This window comes from Phaethon lepturus, unplaced genomic scaffold, assembly GCF_000687285.1.
Source record: "Phaethon lepturus isolate BGI_N335 unplaced genomic scaffold, ASM68728v1 scaffold2765, whole genome shotgun sequence".
Lineage (NCBI taxonomy): Eukaryota > Metazoa > Chordata > Aves > Phaethontiformes > Phaethontidae > Phaethon > Phaethon lepturus.
Window position 1 is genome coordinate 18,112 of NW_010540995.1, and position 16,031 is coordinate 34,142.

The following is a 16,031-nucleotide window of genomic DNA, read 5'->3' on the forward strand; positions in this document are numbered from 1 at the left end:
GCCAGTTCGACACAATACGAAAAGAAATAAGTAACTCCTCTAGCTTCCTCACCACAGACAGCTGTCCCACTTGCTGGCCCATGCGCTAGGTTGGCTCAGGAGCTAGCAACAAGAGCAATGACTACTTTCAGCAAGGTGACTTGCTGGGTACAGTGCTATCCAAACTGAGCTTTAAGAGACTGTAAAAGTGGCAGCATAGCATTCTCCTATCCATTTTTTTAGGACAGTTCTGAGTCTTTGTTATTACTGGCTTCCCTTTTTCAAAGCAAGGGCGTTTTGTACTGGTGGAGGTTCCTGCAGTTGTTTCCCCCTTTAGGAACCCCATGTCTTCAGATAAAAGTGCAGGATTTCCTAAGTGGCTCACAAACAACAGGCCAAATTCTTAATCCAGTTTCAAAATAGTATTTTCTTTAGTAGTCTTCGTGAAGAAGGTTCAGCTCCCGGAGAGCAGGAGCAGGCTATTTTAATACAAAGGAACTCAGACCTTTAAAAGGGTTCAAGCTGCTCTTTATATCTTCCAGAAAACCTTCCTCTGAATCGCATGCTCCCAGCGTCTGCTCCCTATTCTCACCTATTCTCCTTCTTTCACCTGGGGAGTTAGGTAATGTCTGGCCCAAGTACAATAAGGCCCCCGCCCCCTTTAAAGGCCATCTTATTCTAAAACAACATTGTTTATGGATTCCATATGGTCTATCATTAGTGTTATCCTTGATTCTCTGTCTCTCACTTTCCTCTTGTGCAATAAAAGAGATGAAGTAACACATTGTAAAAGAATGTGTTTGCAAGATAGAATAGACATCTGCCTCTCTCCTTTGGAGGCTGCTGCGAGAATACAGTTGCTACCTATTTTGCCAATTTGACCCCAACATGTCTAGGGCCTCTCAGAGCAATTGTGCGTGAACACATCAACCTCTTCACAAGCAATAGCACTGTGTCTGAGATGGCCATCGATTTTACTTTTTTGTGCTGTTACTGGCACACTTTGTCCAAAAACTACTCAAGTTCTTGTTGGTACTGTTGCGAAAGATGTTAAGGATCTTTCAGGGAAGATGTGACCTGATCTTTCTGGAACATTTTAAAAAAAGTTGTCTTTCTCTTTTAAAGCAAATTTCATTCTTCCTTTGAGCCAGCAAGCCCTGCATATTCAGACAAGGCCAGGAAGAAGTCATGTTTCCACTTTCAGAATTGAAGACAGAATGCTTTGTACATTTCTAAGAAAAAACAATCCACTCCAACTCAACCACATAACTTGCTTTAGATCTGTGACAGCTTAAAAATTAGTAAGAATAATTTCATCAATTAAAACCACCTGCTGTTTGATTTATGACGACTGTACAACATCTAAGAATCAATGCGCACAGTGGATATTTTTGTCAAAAAGGCTCATTTTGCCCTCTCTTTTTTATGCCGTCTTAAGTCAGGAATACCTCTGATCAATTTTCTGTAATTAGTCTAGTGTAAAAGTGTACAAAAGTGGGTGGCTTCTCATTGCAGTGGAGGCAGCCCCCTGACCTTACACTGGTGTGGTTGAGATGGCAATCGGGCACAAAGGCTGCAAAATTGGTCTTTAACCACGCACTTGGTGCCCTGTCAAGCTTAACAGCGTTGGGAAATCTGTTCATATGTCTCATTTCATTGTCTGCTAGCCATAAGGCCATTGTTTTAAAACAAAAAATTGACAGTATGTCTTCTCTTATCATTGCATGGAAAAGGATATAAAAATATAAATAGCCTGAAGGCATTTGTCTTTCCAGATTATTTGAGAATAACCTCATCTTAATGAAGGTACAAACAATATGCTTTAACAGAACCTGCAGCATAGACTCTGACTGCAAAAGGAATTATTATTATTTCTCTTCTGTTCCCTAAGTAATCAGACTGGAAGACAGGTCTCCTTGTGTTAGTTCCCAGCCATAAGACAATTATTTTAAAAACACTGAATCTATTCTTTCCTCCTCACTGGAGACCTGGTGTTTCACTGATTACTCAGGGAAAACTATTGCTGGAGTTGGTGAAATATTTTTGGAGTGAGGTATGTAGAGGTGGGCATACTTGTTATAGTGCTAAAATTATTTTTCTCATGCAAAAGATAACCAATTAATTACACTACCAAAAGCATACTAGTTGCCAGCAAGACCACTGAATCTTTCTTTTTAAGTTAGAGGAAGCTTAAGTATCTGCTTTCCTGCCAACTTCATTTCATGGTCTTGTGTCTATCCTCCTTCTACACATATCCATGGATTTCCAGCCAGAATTACAATTATTCTGTGTGCCACTCCTTTTCCTTGTAAGCACCTGAATGACTCTTGCCTTAGTCACATTTTTCTCTGCCTTCTGAAATCTCTATAATCTGGATTTATCTACGAGGTCAGAGACAAAGTAAATTCAAATCAGTTCATTCTATGAGAGACCAAGAAGGTCCTTCAAATTGTCTTGTGATTGTGGGAATAAAGCTGGCGAAGGCAGTGACTAGATCCTCCACAACAGCAGCAGCCAAGCAATAGATACAGACTTTCCAGGGAACAGAGCTGTACAACTGGCAAAGGATTCTCCATTTACCAGAAGAAGAAGTTCTTAAGTAGGATAAAAGACTGCATGTGACATACGGTACTGTGGGAGAGACACCAAAGATCTTAACATAGATGCACTCATATAAACATTGCAAAACCTCAGGTCACTTCAGGTGCTTGTTATTATTTTAATATTATTGCCTCTGACTGACAGTAAACGTGAATTGGAATTGTGTGTTTGAAAACTTGTATGTATCATTTACTTACACCAAAATGTAGTTGAACCTCTATACTTGAAAAGGTCTGCTCATTATTAGTCTGGGATCGATTTTTGGACACTGCTTTTTACACTGCTATATTTGAACTAGATACTGGTAAAGTCTTCTTTTCTCTAACATACTCAGTACAGTGTAATTTATAGTGTTATGCAGATGCTGGATCATTTGGAACTCCATTCTGTTGCACATAATTTACATTGTCTGTGGCAAATAAAAAGATAAGTACAATCCATATTGCAAATGCATTGTACCATTATGAATTTGCATGCTTTCTCTTTGCTCTTCTTCACCTCATGGAATTTATGTGGTCATTGTAGCAATGTCTGATATCACAGTAAATATCCTTTTATCAGTTATGTTTGGATTTTAAAACTAACTGTTTCTAAATACATTGTCATAGCAGTCTTCACTATCACCCTAAATAATTCCCAAGCTACAGTAAAAAATTCTACTGAACTGAAATATTACAGTAAAAGTAAGGACACTGCTTGAAAATACACTTAACATGTTTTCTCGTATTTAATTCCTATTCAAGCAAGCAGTCCTAAATCAGATTTTATTTTATTAAATCACTTTACAGATTTAAATCCATTTGTGTTGGACCATTTTTTATCTCAGTGACACTTTTATGTGGACCATATAGCTCTTTTGAAATAATTTTCACTTGAACATCAGTGTTTCACCATGTCAACAAACATTTCCCTGATGCAGACCACCTAGCCTTTTCAAGGTTCAGACACATAAAGTGATCTTCCAACTAGATTTGAATGGATAGTATCAAAGTAAACTTTAAATACAACAAAATACACAGTTCTGTGAGAAGATAACCCACTGAACCTCACTCCCTAAGGTCTGGTGTCTTATGTCTGAGTTCCCATGTTCTGATGCTGTGTAAGAGGAAAGTTCATGTTTCAATTTTACTTGAGCTGCAGCATTGGAAGGTCTATTGCCTATCTGTAGCACTCTATTTTTATAAAAAATTGTGAGAATTTAGACTGACATCTCTTGAAAACTTGGTTCAATTCGGCTGAAGAGTTGCAAAGTTATTAAAGATGAATTGATTGAAAGAGACAATGTGGTTCCATGAGCTTCATTCTCATAGGAAACCATGACAACTAGAAAGAGACATTTGGAGATCTTTAGCTGGAACAATTTGGTACAGTTTAACTTACCTCAGTGAGCTGGAGTGACCTGCTAAAAATAGAGAGTTATTAAAATGGAAACACTGGACTGGGCAAATTCTATCTGCATGCTCTCTCCTCTGCAGCTCCTTGTAACAGAAACACAATGTAACTGAATTTGAAATAATTCTTCATATGTTCAAAAAACAACATGTTTTTAAATGAACATTAAAACCAGCACTTTAACCATTGTAAAAGTACCCTGTAATCAAAATACAGTACATTAATTTTGACATAAATGAAAAATTCACTTTTTAACCCTGACTTTTTGACATTATTTTTATTACGCTGCAATTTTACAAATCAATGCTATGTAAAAAATAGAAATGTGATTTCTCTGTTTGTTTAGTTTCTAATCAAAAGTTTTCCATCTCCTTTTGATAAATTACCAGGAAATTTTTAATGTAATTTCTAATGATATAAACTATCCATATATAATGGCTCCCTGTAAAGCCATTACCTAACCAGGTGCTGCATAATAAAACAAATAAACAAATACCAAAATATGATCCACCACTACTGCATGAAAAAGGAAAATATTAACCAAGGCCTATTTAAAAAAATTTCATGTGATAAATCACAATTTGTTAAAAGTCAAATGAATGAATATGTTTAAAGAATAGAAGCAGAAAACAGAGACATTCAATCCCTTTTAAATTTTCTCCACAAAAAATAACCTCTTTATTTGATGCAGTACATTAATAAAACATTATTTATTAACATACAGAAACTGTGACATGCTAATGTGGGACTTGAGGGAGTTTGTTTCAACTACAGATGTCTTCAAAAACTTCCCTTCCCCCAGCAGGGCGATCTCAGGTGGGATGTGAAATGTATGCTCAGCCACCGGCTGCAAGAAGTCACTAAAGCAAACACTGAAGCACCTTGGCGGAGGCAATACTATCAACCGACACTTCTGCTCGGTGACCCTCTCAGGTCTTAGAAATGGTCTTTTCGGATTCCGGGTCTTGCTGTATTGATTTCAATCAGCAGCTTTTCCTAAGAGCCCCACTTTGAAATAGCCCTGCCAGAATTTCTACTCTCTACCCCAAGCTTTATCTCAGGGTTTTTATTCGCATTTGACATCGTTCAGCTATATGACAAGAGAGGATTTTGTGTATGTACTTGTTTCCCTACCCACTTTTTTTTTTAATTATGTTTGTTTTCAACATGAGTAAATCCGTTTACTTACGCTTTCACTTGCTCCATCGAGGGAGGCACACTGAGCTGCCTCAAGTGCTGTTTTGAGAATGTTTTGCATTTTTGGCCATGCTTCAGAGGGACCAAAACATTTCTGTCAATGACTTCATTAACGCCAGGATTTTACCCCCGGCTTGTGAACACTGGAGGCACCCCGCAGGAGGCTCCCCCACCGCTCAGACCCCAGCGCTTCCCTCTTATCCCTACCCGAGCAGCAGAAGCTTCAATAGCCCATACAGCTCTGCGGTGACACCCTTGCCCAAGGTGGTGAGGGGCCAGGCAGCCGCCGCTCCGCACCAGGGCGCAGGAGCGGGGCCAGAAGGGCAAAGAGCAGGAGCCACTTGTGCCTTCCATCACGCCTCTCCCTCGCATGAGGCTGCACCCGCTGCACCGCGTCTCCGAAGGCACGGAGCAAAGCAAACCGGGGGAAGGCAAAGCCGCTTAAGCCCTGTTTGCACCTCTCCCGACTCCTATAGCTCTTGGCATAAATTATAGCTGCCTGGAGGGCTTTTTGATGGTTAAGATTTGGGAGGGGGGAAAGAGTATTTCAGACAGTAAAAAGTTTCAAAGTTTTTCTCTTTTTCTGTTGTTTTTTTGTTGTTTCTTTTTTTAAATGAAGAAAGCTATCAGGAAATCCTCAGAAGAAACTGAGAATGGGTTCCTGATGGCTAGATGGATTTTGCCAAAATCCATTGCAAGGTTTACTTTGAGTAAGCTCAAATCAGGTTGCCATATGGAATTACTCCATGCAGCAGCCTGACCTAGAGCAAAACTGAACAAAGCTGAGATTATTTACTAAACTCCTAAACCACTGGCTGTTTTGCATCTCTCCCACACTGGATCTAATTCCCTAAGTAAATAAGCACATATTAAGTTAAAAACCCAAGTTAACGAATAAGAGAAATAGTTGTACGCAAGGTAGGCTGTTTGATGATACACAAAACACAACCATGGGTCAGCATTCACGCCCCAGACCATCTCAAAGCTTGCTGGCACCTGCAGCTTAGCATATTTACTGCTGTAGCCAAGAAGATTGATCACAGGAAGCCAAAGCTGTTCAGTTAAAAAAAAATAAGAATCAGCTGTTTTCTGTGAGCAGTCTGTCAGATAACCAGCCTAATGAAACTGTGGGCATTTCTCCTGAGCTCAAGAAACATTCATGCTGGAGAGGATACTGGAGTCGTTCTAATACTTTACAGTTGTTTTGGAGGTTAAATAGAAAGCGGCACAGACAAAAGGCTCTGCCTTTGTGATTAAAGAAAAGGTAAAACACAACATCAAAATGCACAGTTGTGCCCTGGACTAAAATAGACATAACACTAATGCTGTATTTTTGACCTCACTGATGTGATACAAATTGAATACACAAAGGATGTCTTTCACTGGTATTCTTTAAAAAAAAAATTACAAAACTGTCCCACAGACAAACCAGACAGACAAGACACAGTCCTGCTTTTGTAAAAATAATTCATAGCCTGATGAAATGTCTTGTGTCAGAATCAAAACCAAGAAGCTTCAGGTGAAAAATGGATCTGGCTCCTGTTAGAACCACGTAAGCTGCTCTGCAGCCTTGGCTCTCCCTGTCTTGGGCTCCAAATGGATGCAAAGGTAAAAGGAAAGCAGCAAAAAGCACAGTGATCCTAGTGTCCTTTAACAGGACACATCACCAATGTGGAAAACACAGACATTCACGCAGGAACTTTTAGCTAGCTTGTACATACAAACATGGTTTCTCCAGCTGCCTCACTGTCAGTGGAAAAGAGCATTTCCACATAAGTTGCCCTATCTGGTTGTATGCAGGCAGGACTTCACTGGGCAAGCATTTATTCTGCTGTGATGAGAACAGTCTTCTGGGTGTTCACTCAGTTTTGCTGGACAGTGTGGAGAAAAGACATAGTTTCACATCTTCAGGTACATTCTTCCTTTCATTTCTTACCACTTGTGAAGCTCATAGCACAAGAGAAATGTGGCAGTCTAACCTGCTTTACGGACAATGCTAATGTAAAAATGTGGGTTTAAATGGTGATGAGATGCTCACCACTATTTCAGCCCTGTTGCACCTGTAAACTCTCTGCAAGCCAGAGGGCCATCGTTTTTCGTATGTGACGGACATGTAGACAATCATGGTAGGTGGCACAATCGGTGTAGCCTTAAGGTTGCTCTAGCTGATCCCAAGAGGCTGACCAGCTCAGAACTACCTCAAGCTTCAAGGGAGATAGAAGGAGCCATGGAAATGTTCCTTTTGTCTGCCTTTTGAAAGTGAATCAAATGATCTCTGGAACTACATCTTGGGAAATTGAAAGCGTCCAGCTTAAAAAAGAACTTTGACCTTTCTTCATAATTTTTTCATGTTTCCTTCTCAAAAAACAAAGAAGCAAACAAAAAATCAAATAAATGCAGCACATTTTATAATGTTTGCCACACAGCTTTGGTATAATTTCCAAATATGTCGTATGATTCCTAGGAATATTACTGGAAGTGAAATATGGCTTCCATATGACCTTTACCACCTGATACATTGGGTACCAAATAGTGGAACTTCTAGTCAGCTGAAAGTTTGGAATATGCTGATATTTTCCAGTTTTTATTTCCTGGGTGTCAGTTTATGTTCTGCATTTTATATCAATATTTGTATTATATAATATTTTTATTTATAGATGAAAAAGGATATAGCTAACAGGTAACAAATATTGTTAACATGATAAAAAAAAACAAAGCTGATGACAGCTCATGATAATAAGGAACAAATTAATAATAATGATGAGATGAACAGTAATAATGAACATTTAATTATTTGTATGTAATTTAATGCATGCTTGACAAAATCCCAATTTTTTAGTTTCCCTCTCAGGTGCAACTGATAGTAGCTTTTGTTGTTATTTTCCAATACAGGTATACGTCCTCTGGTTTCAGTTTTCATCCTCATGTTCTGTTTGCAGGCCAAGAGTGACAACATTTTGCAATGCAGCTAAAGTAGTATGTGTATTTTGTATGCTGAAAGCATCTATCATCTTTTAGACTGTAGCTTTTCTGAAAAGTTCATCACCTCCATTCCCTCAACCAATAACTTTCTTGTAGCAGAACTAATGCCTGTGAGAAAAAGATTGCAGGGTCCTCAGTATGACATTTATACCAGCTGTATAAAGGAGGGAAAGGGAAAGGGGAGTGCAAGTGATAGAAACTGTTGCTGGATAGCCATTTTCCTCATGAAAAGGAAAATATGGTTTTCAAGATCAACAGAGGACACTTGCTGGGCAAGCTAGATCACAGGATTTGTGAAATCACAGGCCAGGGCTTGGGGCAGAAGGGAGGGAAGGGAAATGGAAGGAATAATGCCTGCGGGAGCTGAAAATGAGAGGACTGCGGGAGAAAGGCAATGACAGTTTGTGGGCAAAGACGGATGTCTGGAAGGATGAGCAAGCTTGATGATGGTGAGGCCCAGCTGTTTCCATGTATACATTGCCTTGCACCTGACCTCTGGACCAGAGTCCAGTGTTGTGTGCGTGCTTAGTGAAACTCCTGTTAGCATCCATGAAGAAACCATGTAGCCTGTCACACTTTGCGCTGTGGTGGATAGTCCTTTTTATTCACACAGGCATGCCGGGCTGCATAGCAGCAGGCTATTTGTGACCTCCCGACAGTCAAAGAAGCTGTATCAAATGAAATTGCTGATGCTGAAGCCTCTGATGGCCACCATATGGGGATAGAGGAAGTTCCTGATGGTATCACACACTTTTATTACAATGGCCATGACAGCAGATTTCCTCAGTGCAGAGCAATTTGCCAATGAGTGTAAGAGCCAAGAGTGAATAAAGACCAGTGGGCAATGGGTATTCTTTATGCACCAGAAGAGAGACTGAAGAGTAGGCATGGACGTGGCAAGACTTTCAGCACACAGCATCCAGGGTGATACTCAGTTTTGTTGCAGAGCCGAGCATGAAGAAACTAGGACTTCTGCTGCCCTGTGGAGGACAATATGGTCTCATGAGTGCCTATTGATGTCAGTGTCTATTTTTCAGCATGGGCTTCAAAGGCAGAGAGGTAGATTAATAAACAGGCATTTCTGAAGCCCCTCACCCATGCATTTAAAAAAAAAGAAAGAAAGAAACCCAACACATGTTCTGCACAGCTAAACAGCATCATTTGGGGAAAAGATGACACCATTTCCTGCCTGCATGGAGAACCAGGGCCAAATTCAGGCCAAGGAGAGGGGAACTGCCTAAACTACCCCACAGGAAATGCTAAAATCATGAACGTAATTTAAACATCTAGCTCAATGCTGCAGCATATTCCCTAATCCCAGGAATATCTCCAATAACTGAGTGCCCATGTCCGTGCCAGGAGCAAAGGGCCAGTGACACAATTGCATCTCCATTTTATGCAATTAATTTGCTTGAGACTCAAAACTGACACTTCTGTGCATCTCACCCCCACCCCACCACTTATGTATTTTGCTCTAAGTCTTGCGAATGGAAAATATGTGAGCAACCACTTTCTCTCCTGAGAAAGCTGTTTTCTCACGCAACCACATCATCAGGCTCCCACTACTGTGACACCATGTCTCGCATTTTTTCACCTGCAGTGAAGAGCCTCAAAGAAAGTGACTGAGGGGATGGGGTTTGATGGCTCAGAAACTAGTCTAGAAAGTGAGAGCTATGACCCTGAACCCTTGAGTTCAGAAGGACCTAAACCCTGGAGCAGGCAAGGGTTGCAGAAGCCAAGCTGCTGCACAGCGGCTCCTATTATTATGGGTCGATTGAACTGTACAAGCACACAAGCTCAAGTAGTAGCCAGCTCTCAGGTCTGAATGCAGTTTAGCACAACTTCTCACCTATTCCTTTGTCATAACACTGCTCATTGTCTGAGTATAGTATTTTAAGCACCTAAGGGTCATCACGCTCCAAGTCAGCAAGCTGATTTAGCTGACACACAGGCGTGGTGGATGGTTTCAAGAAACATGGCAAACTATTCACAAAGTAGATGATTAATCTGATTAAGCCCCTGCAAGTCAGCTCTTCCTGACAGAATAGTACTTGAGCAGGTTCAGAGATCTTTCTTAAATGGGGTAACAGTACATTATCAGTGTCCCTTCATATTTTGATAAACTTCATTTAAGATTCAGAGAGCACTTAGGATTCACAGGAGTGAAAATAAATTACTTTTCTCATGTCCCCTCCCAATTCTGAGAAATACTCTTGTTAACTAAAACAAATCCTGAAAATGTAACCTATATAGGACAATCCTTAGTTTATAAATGTAGAAAACCAGACAAAAATTCCATATTGGTAGCTATATTTTAAACCAAAAAAATCTTCACATAATAAATACATCTTATGCACATTAACTTCAAATTTACTTCAGAAAGCTATTTACAATATAAATAATTATAAATGGGAACACTTTGCAAGATAATGTTGACATAGCTAAATTGTATTTCCTACATTACATTCCAAAGGAAAACTTCAAATTACAGATGTTATGCTACAATGTCACTAGACCCTATACATTGCAAGGCATGGTATTTGAAATGCTGGCAATCTGTGTCTTTTTTTCCATAAATATAACCCATTGGTTTAAAGCAAACAAGAAATGCTTCATTATGTCTCAAGTGCTTTTTTTGTTAGACTAGTATATTTTATGCATTGAAATATTTACCTCGGAAAAAGTTGTAGTGCCTTAAAATTACTTTTCCTAGTAGACTTCATTTCCTTAGAAATGTAAAGGTGCCAATGTTTTATAATGTGTAAGCAAGATTATGTTTTGCATTTCCAAACTTCCCACCATATGGGTAGCTGAAAAGAAAAAAATGTATGCGGTCCAAATTGCAATAAATAAGAACATTTTAAAACTGTGTTTTGAACCCTGTAACAATAGGACATTGAGAACTCCGTGTGAGAGGGGAGTTAAATAGTGAATACGACGAGACAAAAAGCTTTGTTTCTTCCTGTATTTGATCTTTCTTTTCAAATACAGCTTCATAGGTGGAGTCATAAATTACCTCTTTTCAGAAAGGGATGTATTCCTAGCAACTTAGAGCCAGATTTATGCACAGAACCCTTGTATACATAAGCTAAATGCCACAGTGAAGTTTAACCTCACATCAATTTTTTTTCATTAATAAATGCTCTAAGGAACTGTGAAATGGAATCACACTAGTGCTCTCACTGTTCTGAACAGAAGACTAGTTAATCTTTTTGTCTTCAGAATAACAGCTCAGTAAAAATACTTTGCTAAAGCCTCAACTACCCCTCTAGCAGGCTTTACTAGCACCAAACTGAAGGGTCATAGAAAAAAACTCTGGGGTGTTTTTGTTTTGAGTTTTTTTGTTGGTGGTTTTGTTGGGGTTTTTTACTTCTCAGTGCATACAGCAGAAATATTCAACCATCAAAACTAACTGCGAATAAAACAAAATAGGTTCTCCTCCACATTGTGGAGGTGTCTGGAGCTAATCCAGTATACCTACAGGAAAGCATGTTCATCCACCATTGCTCCCCATAACAAAGCCTGTATCGCCTTTAGACCTCTAGGTGTTTTAAGTAAACTTCCAACTCATGGAAAGAACAGAGCCTGAATCCATTTGCTGCCAGGCATTAACTATAGCCACCTTAAAATAGACATAGCTAGGTTTAGTCCTGGAACTGTGTGCTCTAATCCCCATTATACACAGCTTTGTATGCAGAAGTTCGGAAATCAGTGCGTATGCCACAGCTTTGTTCCCTGACTGAAAGGTTAACTGACCTTCGGAATAGCCAGCCTGATTTTCTGGGGTGGCTGCGCCTTTTCCAGAAATACTATGCGACCTTTTATTTTTTCCCAGCTCACTCGGGATGTTCATATAAATGAACGTATGGTGGTTAACATACTTAGGACATTAATGAATAAATGCTGCATGTCCAGAGATAAAAATGAGATTCAAATAAGAGTGATTAAAAGAGCAGATTTTCACTGTGTAAGCTGTGGTGGTATTGCGACACACCAACAAAAGCCATTTAAAGCGTAAGAAACACTTCTGGAGCTCTTCAGTGCAGAGAGGTGCACTCAATCTTTCAAAGCATGTATGAATAACCTTTATCATAGAAATACAGCCACTACAGTTACTGCCTTCCACAGTTTCCATACTCACATCTTGAGATTAAAAAAAAAAATCACAAACAAACTCCAAACATATTGCCAGTTCACAACAACTTAGCTTTTTTGCTCTTACACATCTTAAGTAGTACCTTACTCCACAAATATTCCCATTTCAGTCAATGGGACAAGTTGCTGAGTAAGGTTCTTCTTCTAATTTAAGAATAGCTATGCAAATTTGTCCAAAATTACAAACTCCATGCCCCTGGGGTGTAATTTTGTATAAAGCAGAGGGATCTTTTTTGATATATACCAAAATATACCAAGATATACCAAAATCATAATGCACCAAAATAATAATGCACCATCCATTGATATCAGTTAGAAACGGTTTGAAAGAGCTGTGGTCACACTGTATTTGGAGTAGGTACAAAATAACCATTTGGTGTCAATAGCAAAACACTGTTATCTTAGAGAAATGATGCAACACAGCAACTTATATTAATTCTGTTCCAAAACACAACCTACATACCTTCTTTAAAATTATAACCTTTAGCTAATGTGATACATTTGAAATGTGTTTGGTACAAATGCCTTGCATTTTTCAATTTTGCAAAATACCTCATCTGATTTAGAAAAGGAAGAAACAAAAATAGAAGAAGATATCCTTGAAGGATACTAAATGAAAAATTAATTAAATAAATATGTAATGGAAAAAATAAGCTTTATACCATATTGAAAAGTACATGTTATATGAGCTGCAGTGATATTATATGCTATAATTAAGATTGCAAACTTGTTTTCATGTAGCATGTAGCATGCGGAGTCTATGTTTACAGCACTCAATGCTTTCTGTCAATTAAGAAGAAATTCCTGGCTATCTAAAGAAGCAGGATGGCAAATTAGCTGAAAAAGGCATCTGCCTCTGGCAGACACTACTGAAGTGCTAAGGAGTGCCGGCTGCTGGAATCCCACAAGCGGAGTGAGCGTCAGCCTTTGCTTGTAGCACAATGTGGCTGCATGCACGGCCCTCTCTACTGATATATTCCATTCATTACAGTGCATTTTGCTGCATTTGTCATGCTAGTGGACTGGAACTATTGAAAATAGAACAAATAACTACAGTTTGGGAAGTTTTATTTTGGGATCACAGTAAATAAGAATGGGGAATTTTTATTGCATAGCACACCGGCTTTTTTCCTAGGTGAAATCATACGGAGTACAAGCATCTTATATTGTGCCTGTTTGTTTTATGTCTTCTATTTTTCAAAAGTGCCTGTCAGAATGAAAATACAACAGTGCCCAAACTGTGGTTTCCTGACTACTTGTGGCCATTAGACCACAGCCAGGGAACTGCAGATGGTTTGCAGAACTCTATTGCCTTCTAATTAAAAGCTTGATAACAAGAATGCTTGATGACCCCAAGAAACTTGGGTGCTGACAAAGTCATCCAAACAGTTCAGGAAACCCTTCTGTAACACAAAATAATATTGACACTTAGACTTATTTTTTATATGTACTAGTAGGAATAATATGATACCATGTACCTCTACTCTAATTCGCTTTGCAAATTGTATTTTAATACTGTACAGTGAGACTCCAAATACAAGTTTATTCATAGCATTCATAGGAATAAGTGAAATAAATATGTATCCAGAACTAGATTTATCAAAAATACTTTCTCATCCCTATGCTTTAGGAATATATACAATTGTTGGGCTGAAAGAAGTCCATTTTGGTCCATTCCTTCCTCTGAGTTAACAGTTGTCAATGTTTTTCTTCCCCTTAATTATTTGCCTTGTTTTTATCTCAAAACTAACAAACAAACAAACAAAAATCTCTAGCTGCTTCTCTTTATGACTTTTGTTATTCATTTGGCACTCATTCAAATAAACTTCTTGCCATATCATTTTGTTCTCTTTTGCCTTGGTTAACATTCAGTGCCCTGTCTCTCATTTCTGCCGCTAGTTCAAATAGTTTTAGACCATTATTTGTCTCTCCTCTGTGCGGAGCTTGGTGCATACCAGTGACATTCCCCCTGACTTTTTCCCCTTACAAAGATGACAGACCCAGTTTATTTAAAGTTTTTATTAGATCTTTCAGTCTCTTTATCTTCTGCTGAGCTCTGCTCCACCTTTTCTATTATGAGCTTTAGATAATAAAGACCAGACTGTGTTGCTCTTCCTTGTGTTCAACGTACATTTCACCAGGAGTGATCACACTGCAGTCAACAGAGATTGCTTATGGAGTAAGGTACTACTCAATTCAAGATTCACAATCTGCCTTGGAGTGATCAGGACTATACACAATATTCCAAGTTCAGAGAGGTAATTTCCTCTGCTTTCAAGTACATCTCTACTTACGTGCCTTATAATGTTATTATTTAGCTTTTGCTTCTGATTAGTTTTATTTGAAAATAGATATTTTTAACCCACCCATAGCATGCTGGTTTATATTTAGTCCCACTGATGACTCAGTCCCATATGTCAAGCTTCTTAATGTTACAAACGAAGCTAGACTTAGTGCTAATCTCATTTTAGTAACCATCTCAAGTCTCCTTACCTCTGCATTGGTAAAATAGGGAGTGGTGGTCCTGCTCCTGTTGCAGTCAGCTTGGAGACTTCATATAAATGCCACACAAAGAAGGACAGGTCTAGTAATTGTGCCTACAAATGCCCTATTTTACTTTCTTTTAGCATACGTTTTTTATTTACTCTTTTCCAATCAATTAGTGTCTCTTTGTTCATGAGATTATTAAAGATTGCAAAAAGTTTTTCTGCCTCTTTTGATGTCTTCTATAATGCTAGGACAGGCCCTGATAATATCAGCATTCTTAATACAATTGAATTTCTTGGAACCCTGATTTCCCTCAGTAATTTTTTATGTACATATGACTGATTTTGATATCCGTAATATGTTCTGATATTCATTAAATTTTCTGCTGTAAGCAAGAAAAGAGTGCATATCCCTTTTTCAAAGTCATACCTATTACTTTACTGTATGTCAGATAGAGTAGTTACAATTTTCTACACTTTCTTATTTTACTCCAAAACAGAAGACAAACCACCATACAGTTTTTGTCTATTCTTGTCTCTCATATTTTTTACACTTATGCAATTGCCTTTGTATTTCACAGCAAAATTTCTATGATTTGACCGACTTCTGTGTTTCAAATTAATTCTTAATTATTTGGCCACTTGGAACCACTTTTCCTTATTTCATAATTATTCCTAAATGGCATACATAGCCATAGGGTTAAATGTGTTTATCTTGGACCACTCCTAATTCCAGCCTACTCTCCCTGTTTCTCCTGACAATTTTCTCTATTTCACTCCACTACCCACCTTGTGTGACCTTTCAAAAGTATGAGGACAACCTCCCATCTCTACATCAAAACAACCAAGCCCTATGTATTTCTCAAAACTATATTGAGAAAGTCCATCTTTCTTTTAAATACAGTAGAAGTAAATATTTGATTGTACTAATCATAACGATACTGCTCCTTTGACTGCTTTCAAGTCAAGCGTATGTAATAGCTATGCATGTGAGTACACAAGGAAATAACAATTGTGAGGAGTTTTCTCTTCTTTCTCCCCTTTTTGATTTTGTATTTGTTGGCCATGGATGTTTTATACCATGGAGCAGCGTAACATACTTGGCCATTAGGGAATAAACAGATCACATACACAGAAGGACGCATTTTGAAGGAACACGTTCCAACTTTCTGTGTAAAAAGAGTGCATAGCAGTTTTGTTGGCTGGGACCTGTGGGGCACACACAGTTCAGAAGGTTTG